We start from the raw sequence: 14,371 nt of genomic DNA, 5'->3' as shown, positions 1-14,371 counted from the left end.
ACAAATAAACAAAACACTCGTCGAGTTGGCAAACATGGCCTGCCTGTTCATTTCACCATGCTATAGAGTACATAAACTATATTATTTATAGGAGAATGAAACAAAATTATTGCAATCTTACTTGTATATAAGTCCATTAGTACTTTGGTCTTCCCACCCACGGCTTTCAGTACCACTGTAATCTGGCATCCTGCTAGATAATTATTCAAAATATACGAAATATGCAGAGTCGGTCTCCTTTACTATTCTAAAAGCTACTTGTCATTTTCCTGTTATCTTGCAGTTTTGCAGCTGTTATGCCCCCTGTGTAAGAAAAACGTCTTAATGCTTCTCTCATACAGACCTTGGTAGGTTCCATTACACAAGCCGGGGTAGAGTAATGCTGCCAGAAAATGAAGGCAGACAGGGACAATAAGAGGTAGAGCTACAACTACAGGGATGATACAATGAAATGACAACCTGAATCGTCTCTTGAATCTTAGGAAATCATATGCTGTACTGGATGGTGGCCATATAACTTATCGCCGGGGTATGGGAGAAAGAATATCGGCCACCATATTCCCTGTGACCCTAACAGTTAAGAGGAGAGGCTGGCAGGGATTAGTGTTCCCCCACCTTCTAGATTTCTCACTGGCAAAGTACACAGAGCCTCGGATTCGTGTTCTACACCAGAAATAAATAGGTTTATGTAACTTGTTGTAATGTAAGGGGTGTGGATAACGAATTTAAGACAGTGGAGTGGTGAAGGTGATTAAGAATGCAGGGTGCATTGTGATGGCAATGTGTGAAACAAAGATGAAAAGATGTCAAGTGGAAGAGTGGCAGGGTATGGAGTGTGTGAGTGTGTGTGTGGACAGTACAAGGAAGGAGTGGCTTTACTGATGAATGATGCATGACAGAGAGCAATGAAAGACTATTAATGTGTCGGCCGAAGCTGTATGTATATCAGGTATAAGTCTGAAATGGTGAAAGTGTTGGTGATTTTTTTTTTGTATGCACCCTACTCTGAACATAGGCTTTGCAGCCCGTTTCCTGAAGCCCAGTAGTCCTCCTACGTACTGTACCATACACCTCCACATGTCACCACTTCGATGCTAACACCCACCGTCCATATTGAATACATGCTACTGCTGTCTCATACAAGACTGGTGTACTGGTATTAGCGGGGGTGTTTTTACATGTTGGTGGGTCATGTGGTAGATCAGTAAGGTCTGTTTTAACGAAATTCAAATCTTTAAACGGTTCCCTTCCTACCCCAGCCACGATTCGAACCCGCGTTCATTAGGACAGCAGACCACCTTTCTACCGACTCGACGTTGTCCCGTGCAGTGATAGAAGTGAGGAAGGAAAGGCAAGTTTAGAGCCCAGTTGGATGGAATGATGGGACGATGGACAGGAATTAGAACTGGTATGAATAGGGTTGATGTTGTTGATGTGATTGTTGCTGTTGTTGTTGTTGATCAGCTCCAGTCTGCCTGGCCTGGCAGTCCTATCAACAGCAGGTTGATGTTCCATTGCAGCTGACAGCGCCTCACCACAACTAAGTACAGGGAATAGTATGGGGGTTTGGTTCCTGGGTGGACGCCGCATTGCATCTCCACTCAGAGTACAGGGGTACCATAGCAGGCTCTACTGCACCCCGTAATTTGGTTATATGGTTACCATCCAGCGTTGCAAATGGTTTCCTGAGTTACAGGAAACCATTAGGCTTGTCATCCAGTGTAGAACCACCTGATGTGGAAACAAGAGTAATAAAATGTGACAAGAAGGAAAGGGAGAAGCAGGGAGAGAGAAGGACAGACACAGGGATAGAATGAGAAAGAAGGAAGAAGTACAGTAGGCGGCACTACATCAAGTGAGAAGATGATGGGCGCCACCTCCTGTCACTTGGATATGGTGGTGAAAAGGGTATATGTGAGTGAGCTTGAATGTGGGATAATGAATGATACATCACATTGAGAAGTTAGATGAATATGGTAAATGTGTATGTGAGAAAATAGTGTGCAGGTTGATGAGGCCAGGGAAGTGACAGTGGATCCAACTGATAGAGTACATGACTCTTTAACCTGACATTCGTCAGACTGACTCTGACAGGTAATTATGAACCACATGTGTGTGAAAAGGTGTGCCTGTGAGATAAAGTCAAGATTCCATGGGCTTGAAATGGATAGTGAATGAGGATATGGCCCATTTTATTAGGCATGCTGCTGGTTAGTCCTCCGAGACTCATTTTCCCCCTTGTTCTTGTTCTTTGGACTCTACCTCACCCCATCTGTGGGTGGAAAAAGGGAGGTAGGGTGATGATAATGAAGATGATGACGACGATGAGGATGAGGATGAAAATGAAACTGGAATAATTTTGTTATTCGGGGTGTTCAAAAATTGTTCACCTCATTATGACGCTTAATAAAAGTTTGACTGAGAAAAACTTATGTTCCTAATAAAGAAACTCAAGTTTTTTTTCTTTTTTTTTCTTTTTTTTACAGTACTTCTCTTTACACTGTGGATTAGATGTGTATAGGTTCCTCAACGAAAAGTTCCCTACCCGTTGGATCGAGCGAGATGGCTCCATTCCATGTCCTCCTTGTTTCCCGGATATCACACCTATGGATTTCTTTTTGTGTGTAACCTAAGACCGAGTGTATGCAAAGAAGGTGAATAACATCACAGAGTTAGGACGCCTGACTGGAGAGGTACTGCCTGCCATCACGCTAGACATGCTTCATAACACTTGCAATGAAATCCACAGCCGCCTTCATATCTCCGTGCTGCCTAAGGACCTCATGTAAAAGTTTATTGAATTTGTGAGTTGTGTGCGACAAATACATGACAAATTTCTTTAGCTGTTTTATTAGTTGCAACAAATCGTTTAAAGATAGCGTCTGTAGTGTTTTTTTTTTTTTTTTTTTTAAACATCATTATCAGGTGAATAATTTGTGGACATCCTGTAGCCTACATCACTTTCCTCTTATACAGCATTAGATTTAATGTAATGCATATTATGTTGTTCGAAGAAATAAAGAGGCTAGAGACGTTTACTGTACTAAACCGATGTTTTCTTTCCCAGCAGGTGTATATTATGCAGCTCGTCCCTGTGGCAGATCTACTTACAGCTCAAAACACTACAATTTCGTAGGCTTACTAAATCGAAGCGCAATTTTTACACATTTCTTTCATTACTTCATACTGTTAAAGTATATCTTTACCGGACACTTCCTAGGACCAGACTACAAATGCCTTTGTCACTGAGTATGTGACTTACGGAAATGCAGGTCTGAAATTTGAATTTTGTAGTCCTTCTGGCGTCCTCACGACAGTTACAGGGGCCCTCCTAGGACTTCAATAGAAAATTCCCAAAGACTCAGGCCATATTAGCAAAAATTCCTAAGTTGACAGCTTTAATCAATATATAAATGGTGTGAAAGAACATGACATATTCAATACTTAAACTGTTCTTTTTTTTCCAAGTTCCGTGTCCATGTTCATGAAAATTTTTAATCATAATGATGAAAATTATCGAGTTAAGCGATATGCATATATATAATTTTGGACTGAAAAATTTCATAAATGACAAAAACATTTTTAATGGCTTAAGTCATACTCACAAGAATGAAGTTGAGATTTTTCAGAAATACTTATATTTTTATGAATATGACTGAGTCAAATTAATAATATGGCTTCTCTTGTTTTGTTTTGTTTTTTCCTAGGCCAAGAACCCTGGGAATCTGGCAGCAAACGGCTTAGCTGTTCTAGCGGTCGGGTGTACCCATACCTTGAGTGTGGCCTTGAAAACACAAGCAGCTGCAAGTATTTCAAGTACGTCCTGCTAATATGTGCTTGCATATGCTTGCACCCTGTCGGTTCATACTGATGAAATTTACAGATTGTGCACACTTCAAAAAAAGCCATTACAATACTTCCATTTTCACATGTATTGCTCTCACTACAGACGCCTTACCCTAGTCATACTTCGCCACCATGGGAAGGGTTCATTCAGATCATCAATTTCCCCCCGAGGAGAAAGGGGAGCGCGGTAGCTCGGTGGTAGGGTGTCGGGCTCGTAATCGTGAGGTTGAGGGTTCGCGCCCCGCCCGGTGGCTGCTATGCTGGGCGGGGTAGCGCTCTCCTGCAATCCTAGCAGGGCTATATGATCTGATGAGGTCTAGCTCGGGGATTAATCCCTTTATCCCCCGAGAAGAACGTCCGGTCGTACAGTGAACCTCAAGCATATATATATATATATATATATATATATATATATATATAAGGAGTAGACTGTAGCACCAGTCGAGCAGGGCAGTACTCCCGAGGTGGATGGAAAGCTGATGACAGGGAGTGCTGGAGTTCCCGTTTCATCAGCCCTCAGGACTAGTTCCTGACCATCCCCCTTTGCTGAACTTTTTCAGTGTCTCAGTTACACAGAGAGTAGGCCAGCATGCTCTCCAGTACAAATTTCTCTAACTATCTACACCAAACTACATGCACAGTACACACTACACTTCCTATTCTAAATTCAACAAAAATGGCGTCTTTTAATCTAGCCTCGGAGTCCCCAGGGGGGGGGGACCATAAATGCCCCCACCGTCCGCCCCTCTCCCGGTGACGACTCGAGGTGCCTGGAACCACTGTCTGACTCTCTTCTTCATTTCTGCAACATTCGCGGCCTTTCCTCCAACCTTCGCTCTGTTGAGCACCACCTCTCCTCCTCTAAACCTCACCTTCTTTTTCTAACGGAGACTCAGCTGTCTGAGGCAACTGACAGCAAACCCTTTTCTGTATCCTCCTACTTTCTCTATACTCATTTCAAAGCCAAAGGTGGCTGTTGTGTATACATACGCAACGACTTATCTTGCTCTCGTGTTCCTGAACTTGATTCTTCTGAATTCTCCACACTCTGGCTTCGGCTTTCCTGTCATTCTCTGACTAAATATATCTGTGCTGTTTACTTATCCCCTAATTCTACTGACTATCAAAAATTCTTCAACTATCTTACTTCTACGATGGAACACATTCTGTCCATTTCTCCTTTCTCTGAAATCTCCATTCTTGGAGATTTCAATGTTCACCACCACCTTTGGCTCTCCTCTCCTTTCACGGATCCACCTGGTGAACAAGCCTACATCTTTTCTATCGTTAATGACCTAGAGCAGCTTGTACAGCACCCTACCCGTATCCCTGACCACCTTGGAGAGAGCTCCAACATACTTGACCTCTTCCTCACAACTAATCCTTCTGCTTACTCTGTTAATCTTTTCTCTCCTTTGGGCTCCTCCGATCACAACCTTATTTCCTTAACCTGTCCTATCACTCCGGTACGGCCTGTGGACCCTCCAGGGAAACGTCGTCTGTGGCATTTTGGAGCCGCGGACTGGGGGGCCCTCAGACAGTACTTCTCTGATTTTCCATGGAATGATTATTGCTTCCATGGCCGTGAGCCATCTGAATGTGCCTTGCGCATTACGGAGGTTATTCTCTCGGGCATGGAAGCATACATTCCTTTCTCATATCCTTTGACTAACGCAAGAAAGCCTTGGTTTAATCACGCTTGTTCTAATGCTGTCCGCAACAAGGAGAAGGCCTACAAAAGGTACCGGAGCCAACCCACCCCTGAATCACATCATCTTTACGTTTCTGCCCGGAATCGTGCTAAGTCTGTTCTTCGCTCTACTAAAAATAATTTCATCCATACTAAATGCTCTCAACTCTCCAACTCGAATTCTTCCTGCTCCTTCTGGCACCTTGCCAAAAATCTTTCTAACAACTTTACCTCATCATCCTTCCCTCCTCTTTTCTACTCTGATGGTTCTGTAGCTATTTCTTCTACTGATAAAGCAGATCTCTTCGCACAGACTTTCTCCTCCAATTCCACCTTAGACGATTCCGGTGCTGTTCCTCCATCACTTCCCCCCTCTGACTTCCTCATGGCTGACATTAAAATTTCTTCATTGGATGTATTTTCTGCCATCACTGGCCTCAGTACTAACAAGGCATATGGGCCTGATGGGGTCCCTCCTATTGTTCTCAAGAACTGTGCTTCTGTGCTTACACCCTGCCTAGGCAAACTCTTTCGCCTTTGTCTGTCAACTTGTACCTTTCCTTCTTGCTGGAAGTTTGCTCTCATTCAGCCAGTCCCAAAGATGGGTGACCACTCCCAACCCTCCAACTATCGTCCAATTGCTTTAACGTCCTGTATTTCAAAAGTTTTCGAGTCAATTCTTAATAGAAAAATTTCAAGGCATCTTTCCTATCACAACCTTCTTTCCGATCGTCAGTATGGGTTCCGTCAGGGACGCTCCACTGGCGATCTTCTCACCTACCTTTCAGACTCCTGGTCATCCTCCTTTCGGGACTTTGGCGAAAGCTTTGCCATTGCACTTGACATCTCAAAGGCTTTCGATCGAGTCTGGCATAAATCTTTAATTTCCAAACTGCCCTCCTACGGTTTCTATCCTTCTATCTGTGCCATCATCGCTAGCTTCCTTTCTGGTCGTTCTATAGCTGCTGTTGTAGACGGCCATCGTTCTTCTCCTAGATCTATCAACAGTGGTGTTCCTCAGAGCTCTGTCCTATCACCAACTCTCTTCCTTTTATTCATCAATGACCTTCTAAGCTGTACATCTAACCCTATCCACTCATACGCTGATGACTCCACCTTTCACCTTTCCATTCGGTTCCCGCAACGCCCATCTCAACAGTTACTTCAACAAACAAGGGATGAGGCTATGGCACGCCTAATGTCTGACTTGGCTCGTATCTCTGACTGGGGTAAAAATAATATGGTCGTCTTTAATGCATCTAAGACTCAGTTCTTACACCTATCAACCCGACAAAATCTTCCACAGGTATACCCACTAATGTTTAATAATATTCAGCTTAATCCTGCATCATCCTTGAACATGCTTGGGGTTTCATTTACTCGGGACTTATCTTGGAAAGATCATATTACATCTCTTGTAAAATCTGCTTCCAAGAGATTGGGTGTGCTAAGCCGACTCCGCTCTTTCTTTACCCCTGCACAGTTGTTGACCCTATACAGAAGTTTTATCCGCCCCTGTGTGGAGTACAACTCTTATGTGTGGGGAGGCTCCCCACATACAGCTCTTCTCAATAGGGTGGAGTCAAAGGCTTTTCGTCTCATTAACTTTCCTCCTCTTACTGACTCCCTTCAACCACTGTCTCTTCGCCGCACTGTTGCATCTTTATCTCTTTTCTATTGCTACTTTAATGGTCACTGCTCCTCTGAACTGTCTGCGTGCATTCCTCCACCTCTACGACGGGCGCGTAGCACCCGTCTGGCAGCAAACTCTCATCCCTTTTCTGTCCAACTCTCTAATGCAAGAGTTAACCGTTACTCCCAGTCTTTCATTTATGCAACAGGTCAGCTCTGGAACTGTCTCCCTCTGTCTGTATTTCCTGCTGCCTATGATCTCCAGGGTTTCAAACGCAGTGTGTCCAGACATCTCAAAATGATCGGATCTTGATTTTGGCTCTCTATTGTATTTTGTTTTTCTCTTGGATGGAACTGTTACTGCGGGCTCATGGCCTTTGGTTCCTTCTTCCTCGCATAAAAAAAATATATATATATATATATATATATATATATATTGCCATCATCAACCTTTTCACAATGATGGATCTCTCCCAAGGTCAATAAAATCATCAAGCAGTAGAAAGAATGAAACATACAAGTACGCCACAGAGCTGAAAGGGTTGTCATTAGTAAATTTGATTCATTCACTACGATGACATTTTTGTACCTGCACTCGCGAAACGAGAGAGGGTATTGTGTTACGAGCAGTGCCCGCACGCTTGTGTGTGTGTGTGTGTGTGTGTGTGTGTGTGTGTGTGTGTGTGTGTGTGTGTGTGTGTGTGTGTGTGTGTGTGTGTGTGTGTGTGTGTGTGTGTGTGTTAACAAAAATAACTCTGACCGTTTAATCCACTTCTAACCAAACTTGGTGAAAGGATTGAGGGGCAGCGAATGAGTGAACATATTGTCCTTGAGAACAATAGAGTGAAAGTCAAGGTCACAGGGTTGTCAAAGATTGACCTAACAAAATCAGCTTTAACTATCAAAACCTGGACGAAGGGTTGAGGGTAAGGTAGGAATAAAGTGATTTAGTTTTGAGACTATAAGTCAAATGTCAAGGTCACAGGCCAAGGTCAAAGTTTGACCTGTGGAAATTGTTGTTAGCAAAATAACTCAAAATAGTTTTGATGCAATGTTAACCCAACTTTGTGGCAGATTGGAGGGTCAGCGAAGGATGAATCTATTATTTTTTAGTATAATAGGTCAAATGCCAAAGGCACAGAGCAAGGACAAGTAAAGTGGTGTTAATCCGATTAAATCCAAAATTTCTGGCAGGGTTAGGGATAAGGTAAGAATATAAGGATTCGTTTTTGAGAACAATGAACCAAAGATCAAGATCACAGGCAAAAGGTCAAAGTCAATGCAACAAGGCAAGGTCATCTCAGACAGTACTAGCTGATTTCAACCAAACTTGAAAGACGGGTTAAGGGTGAGTCGAGAACGAGGACGTTCAGTCTGACAAAACAAATCTTTCAAAGGTCAAGGTCACAAGACAAGGTTAAAGTTTGCCCTGTGTATCTGAGTGTGAACAAAATAACTGAAACAGTTTGAACTTTGGTTCCGATTTGGATCAAGCATGGTGGTTGAGGTGAAGATCACTCACAAGGATGACCTACTGGGTTTGGAAGCAGTAGGTCAAAGGTAAGTCTCATGGCAAGGTCAGCTTACGTTTATTATAAGATTTAGACCACGCTTTGTGGAAAGGTTCAGGCAAGACGAGGATAAAGAGATTTGATTTTGAGAACAATCAGGCAAAGGTCAAGGCTAGAGGGAAAGGTCAAATGTCCAGGTCACAGAGGAAAGGGAACTCACACCTTTTTAATCTTATTTGAACCAAAGCTGGTGGAAGGGTTCAGGGCGAGGCAGGAATGAAGTACATCTGTTCTGAGAGTAATGTGTCGAAGCTCATGGTCACAGAGCTAAAACAAATATTCGGTCTTGACCAGCTGGTGAGAGTTGGTGCTGCACTCTCTGCGTGTCCCTTCTTGCTCTGATTTTGTTGTTCCCGCCACCAGGCGATTGTGTTCAGGTTAGGAAAGCCCTCGAGCCGAGATGGGATAATGAAAGCTACATCTAACACCTCCACCGCAAAATCTCCCTTGAGCTGAATCAAATCGTCAGTAGAGGCCAATAATGAAGTACAGAGGACGTCACCAGATTCACGAGGTTAACTGTATCCGAGAATTATGAAAGGTTACATGAATGGAGGTGTGGCGCCTGCTGGATGGGCACACTGATGATATTCCTCTTAATTCCTGTGTTATTCATTTGTCCAAGTTCATGGATCATTACCACCTCCCCTTTTTTATGGTGGAAAGAGGGAAGTGGTGATGTTCGATGGTGGAAATGACGATAATGATGATGACAGTGATGATGTAGTACCTCTATATCACATACAGACTTTACGCATCCTCATAAAAAGCAAACATCTAGGCCTGTATCACAAGCTACTGAGAAACTTCTCTCGGGAAAACACACTGTTTTCTGTATATTGTTTTTCCTAGTTTAGACAGGAATTTGTATATTTTACAGTTATATATTTACAGTTTTTGTACCTTTAAATCAAGTGAATTCACAGGGTAATGTATTCTTACATCGCATTCGCCTTTTTTTTTTTTTTTAAATAAACGAAATCATTCTAGCGGGCGGTTTACTCTCGTCTGACATAGGCGAACGCCGCTGCTATACGCGTTGATTATATACATATATATATATATATATATATATATATATATATATATATATATATATATATATACACAGTACATGGACTATGTTGCTTTATTTTCTTAACGCCTAAAACAAATATGATACTATTATTTTTACAACAATATCACTCCTCGATTTTATGAAGCAGCGGTGAGTGGTTTGTTACCCCTGCATCACAAGTATTTACTGTTTTGTGCTTGCTCTAATAACCAGAATATTATATTCGGGCTGAGGGAGACCTGAACAGAAATGGTTATACGGCATTAGGCTTCTCACTGCAAGAGGACCCTCTGGAGTCGGGCACAATCGTCTGGTGGCAGCTTTAATAAAGTGATAAAGATGTCATCGTCATGAAGGGGTTACTATATCCTATGCACCTTCACCATTGCCAAATTTTCGTCCTTTAGCAACATATTTCATAGAGTTCAATGGCACTGAAAGATAACGCGACGGCATTACGTCCATTCCATAACACTTCTAGAACCAGCAGTAGATTTTAGCATTTATATATTGTTCCAGCTCAGAAATATGGTTGGAGAGATGCCAATTGTAGACCAAGATAAAGTGAAAATAGTATAGTCCCACCTGACGGTATTGACAAATAGATATAGAACTCCTTACCTATTGCCGAGGTATTTACATCCCACTACACACGTTCCACCCATCTACCTCCACCCTCCTGCCACACCCACCCCAACACCTACACCCTCTCTCCCATCACCTCACCCACTCCACTCCCTCAGCTCCCTCCTCACCCCCCTCCCTTCCCTCCCTCCCTACACTCTTCCACCGCCCCATCACCCTCTCCCCTCCCTCCCTACCTTCACCCCACCCCTAACATCCTCTCTCCCAGCTTCTCACTTTTCTACCCGACCCTCCCCTCCCTCTCTACCCTCACAGGCATGGCAACCTATCCACCCACTCCCATTACCCTCCCTCTCCTTCCCCCCCCTCACACATATTTAGGCCAAACCCCCTCTCCATCTCACTTCCCTCCCCCTGTCTACCTCTAACACCCTATAGCATCCTCTCCCATTCCCCAACCCCTACCCCTCCCCCTCCCTTTCTACACACGCAAGCCAACATCCCCATCCACTTCCTCACTCCCTCCACCTCACCCCCCTTCCCTCCCAAGCTCCCACCCACCGCTTCCTGTTCCCTCCCCCCCTCACACCCCCCTCCTTCTCCCTCCCCCTTTCTCCTCGCCCCTCCTCTCCTCCCCCACCCCCTGCCCTGCTCCCCACATAGCAACCCTAGCATATATTTAATGGGTTGGGCCGAACACTGAGAGATTTAATTCGTGATCTGTTCCTCGTAGTAACAGTGAGAGAGAGAGAGAGAGAGAGAGAGAGAGAGAGAGAGTTGCACTGATTCACAGACAATACGGATTTCACGGTCCTTACTTAGACAGGCAGTGAGACCGACAGTGACTGAGAGAGACAGACGGACCGATTGCGAGATAAACTAACCGACAGCGAGATGGACAGACGGACAGACCGACAGCGAGATAGATAGACAAGCAAACCGACAGCGAGATAGACAGACAGACAAACGAAAGATATTAGAATTACCCAGTTACATAGACCTCTCGGGCGTTGCGATTGTTACTAGTATTTCTTCATTTCAAGTAGACCGAAAATACCACTTTTTTTGCAGCTTCTTTCCCGTAGCTCAGTGGCAGAATAAGACATACTACGACTCGATACCCTTTCCACAGCGCTTCTTCGTGACTATCATCCTTTTCTAGCGTTAATCTGTTGCTACATGTCAGCATTCAAGGATGGCAATTTTACGAGATGAAGTGAACAGTGTAGATAGTCTGCTTTTAGGAATTAACTGATAGACCAGCTTAAATTCTAGAAGCTTGAGAGAGAGAGAGAGAGAGAGACAGAGAGAGAGAGAGAGAGACAGAGAATCAAGTCTCGTGCCAAGGTTAAACAACAGGCGTGTCTAGGGAGTAACGCCCTATGACAGAGAGAGAGAGAGAGAGAGAGAGAGAGAGAAACACCTTCAGAGACAAGCAACACTCATCCTTCAGTCCAGTCCATTACCGCTACGTAGACTGTAACAGATAACCTTTAGTGTATGAGACAGTGAGAGTGTCAAGTCTCAAGGCACACGGGGGAGGGTGTAAGCTGGATGTCACACGGGGGAGGGTGTAAGCTGGATGTCACACGAGGGAGGGTGTAAGCTGGATGTCACACGGGGGAGGGTGTAAGCTGGATGTCACACGAGGGAGGGTGTAAGCTGGATGTCACACGGGGGAGGGTGTAAGCTGGATGTCACACGGGGGAGGGTGTAAGCTGGATGTCACACGGGGGAGGGTGTAAGCTGGATGTCACACGAGGGAGGGTGTAAGCTGGATGTCACACGGGGGAGGGTGTAAGCTGGATGTCACACGGGGGAGGGTGTAAGCTGGATGTCACACGGGGGAGGGTGTAAGCTGGATGTCACACGGGGGAGGGTGTAAGCTGGATGTCACACGGGGGAGGGTGTAAGCTGGTAGTAGCGGGAAGGGAATTTCTCTTGACTCTTAGATGGAGGAATTTGTCAATAGCATGAATAAAAAAAATACATTACCGTACGTGACCTTCAGCCTCTTTTCTCAGAAGGTTTCCCTTAAGCTGGATAAAATCGTTTGGAGACAGCAATAATAAACTAAAAAACCGTCATCATGCTGAAAGGGTAAAGACGTGCTGCTGGCCTTTATGCAAGAGATGTAAACCCGTGTGACTGTATTCATAAGTCTAACGTGCAACAGACCGGGACTGGACTTGCCACCATCAGATCAACAGTCCACAGTCCATCAATCACGAGGCCTTACCGGACAGTGGAATGGAGGGACCAACACTGTATTCCAGTATTGTTTTTGCCCTATAATTTTATTTCACTAAAGATTTTTCTCACTGAAGGAGTTATATACAGCCTTCTTTTGCCCCTGCACAACGAGAGGCCTTTCCAAAGTTCATTAATATCATCTGGCGGAAGCAAGAGTAAAACTGAAGGAAGTATGTCTTCGGGGTGAAAAGGCGAGGATGAAGGGTAGTGGGAGTAAGGTGGAGTAAGAAGGACGAAATTCCACTGATCGTAAGATTGTTAGCTAGAGTGGCAGGGGTGAGAAGAACGGACTGAACTTATCATTATTTCATCCCAAAAGTGTAAGAGTCTAGGTCAGGGTGGCAGGATGGAGTAGAAGGAAGTGAACTGGCAGCTGTCTGAGGTGATAGTCAAGTTGTTAGAAAAGTAGTCTGTTGTTAGAAAAGGCTCGAGTGCCATCCCAGTCTGGGCAATGAAACAGTTTCATTATTTGAATTCCGTTAAAGCAGACTTTACTGATCTTGCACAAGACCTACCGACGTGTTGTAAAAAGCACCAGCGCAAACATTATGAGTCTTAGCATGTCTTCAGTGGGAAAGGTGGGTATTAACGCCAAGTGATGACAGGTGATAAAACCATTGGGTCTCAAGCAACGGATTGCCAAGTTTATGCTCAGAATCAAACACATAAAACACACTAAGGAACATTCAGAGAGTGCAACACCCACGCCCACCAACTGCATTAATGGACCAATCATTTATTTTGTCAGGTAACCTTGAACTTTAACAGATTCGACTCATTTCATTCTTGTCTGTTCCATAACCCTTCCACCCAAGGGCGTACCCAGAGATTTGGGGGCCCGGGGGGCTAGGTTCTTTGTGGGGCCCCCCTCCTGGAGGAGGGGCCCCGTAAAGAACCTAGCCTCCCCTCATTCTCAAAACTTATCTAATATCTAACCGGGGATTGTCGGGATGATAAATACAGTATATATATATTTTTTAAATATTAATAAAAAAAAAAAACTCATAATTTTCTAAGGCTTTTTTGGGCCCCCCCTCAAGTGGGGGCCCGGGAGGCAGTTTCAAACAGCCCCCCCCCTGCCCCCCCCTCAGGTACGCCACTGCTTCCACCATCTTTGGTTCAAATCAGATCAAAACTATATGAGTTGACGTGTCTAGTGACTTTAGCCTTTGGCCTCTCCCTGTGACCCTGACCTTTGACTAAATGTTCTCAAAATCGAATTTCTTTATCCTTGTTTTAACCTGAACTGTTCCACGAAGTTTTGTCCACATCGGATAAAAATGTTGGAATTGACATAACCATGTGACTTTGAACTTTAACCTATTGCTCTAAAAAAAAAAAAAAAAAAGGAAACCTCTTGAAAGATCCTCAACTCATTCACCAAGTTTGGTCTAAATCATATCAAAACAATTGTAATTAATTTATTCGCCCACAGACACACGGGTCGAAAATTGGCCTTGCCCTCTGACCTTGGTGTTTAACTGGCTGTTCTCAAAACTGGATGCTTTCCTTCTTACTTGATCCTTAACTGTGTCACAAGTTTGGTTCAGATCAGATACGTACTGTTTGAGATGACCTTGCCTGTGACCGCACCTCTGACTCTTCCTTGTGACCTTGACCTTAGACTCATTGTTCTCAAAATCAGATGCCTTCATTTTTGTCTTATCCTCTACGGTACCACAAACTTTGGTCTAAAGTGAATTAAAAACTGCTTAAATTGGCCTTGTCCTGTGACCT

Source organism: Coenobita brevimanus, chromosome 23 (assembly GCF_032717465.1).
Source record: "Coenobita brevimanus isolate Jiangsu-jjx chromosome 23, ASM3271746v2, whole genome shotgun sequence".
Classification (NCBI taxonomy): Eukaryota; Metazoa; Arthropoda; class Malacostraca; order Decapoda; family Coenobitidae; genus Coenobita; species Coenobita brevimanus.
Note: the sequence above shows the minus strand (reverse complement) of the source record.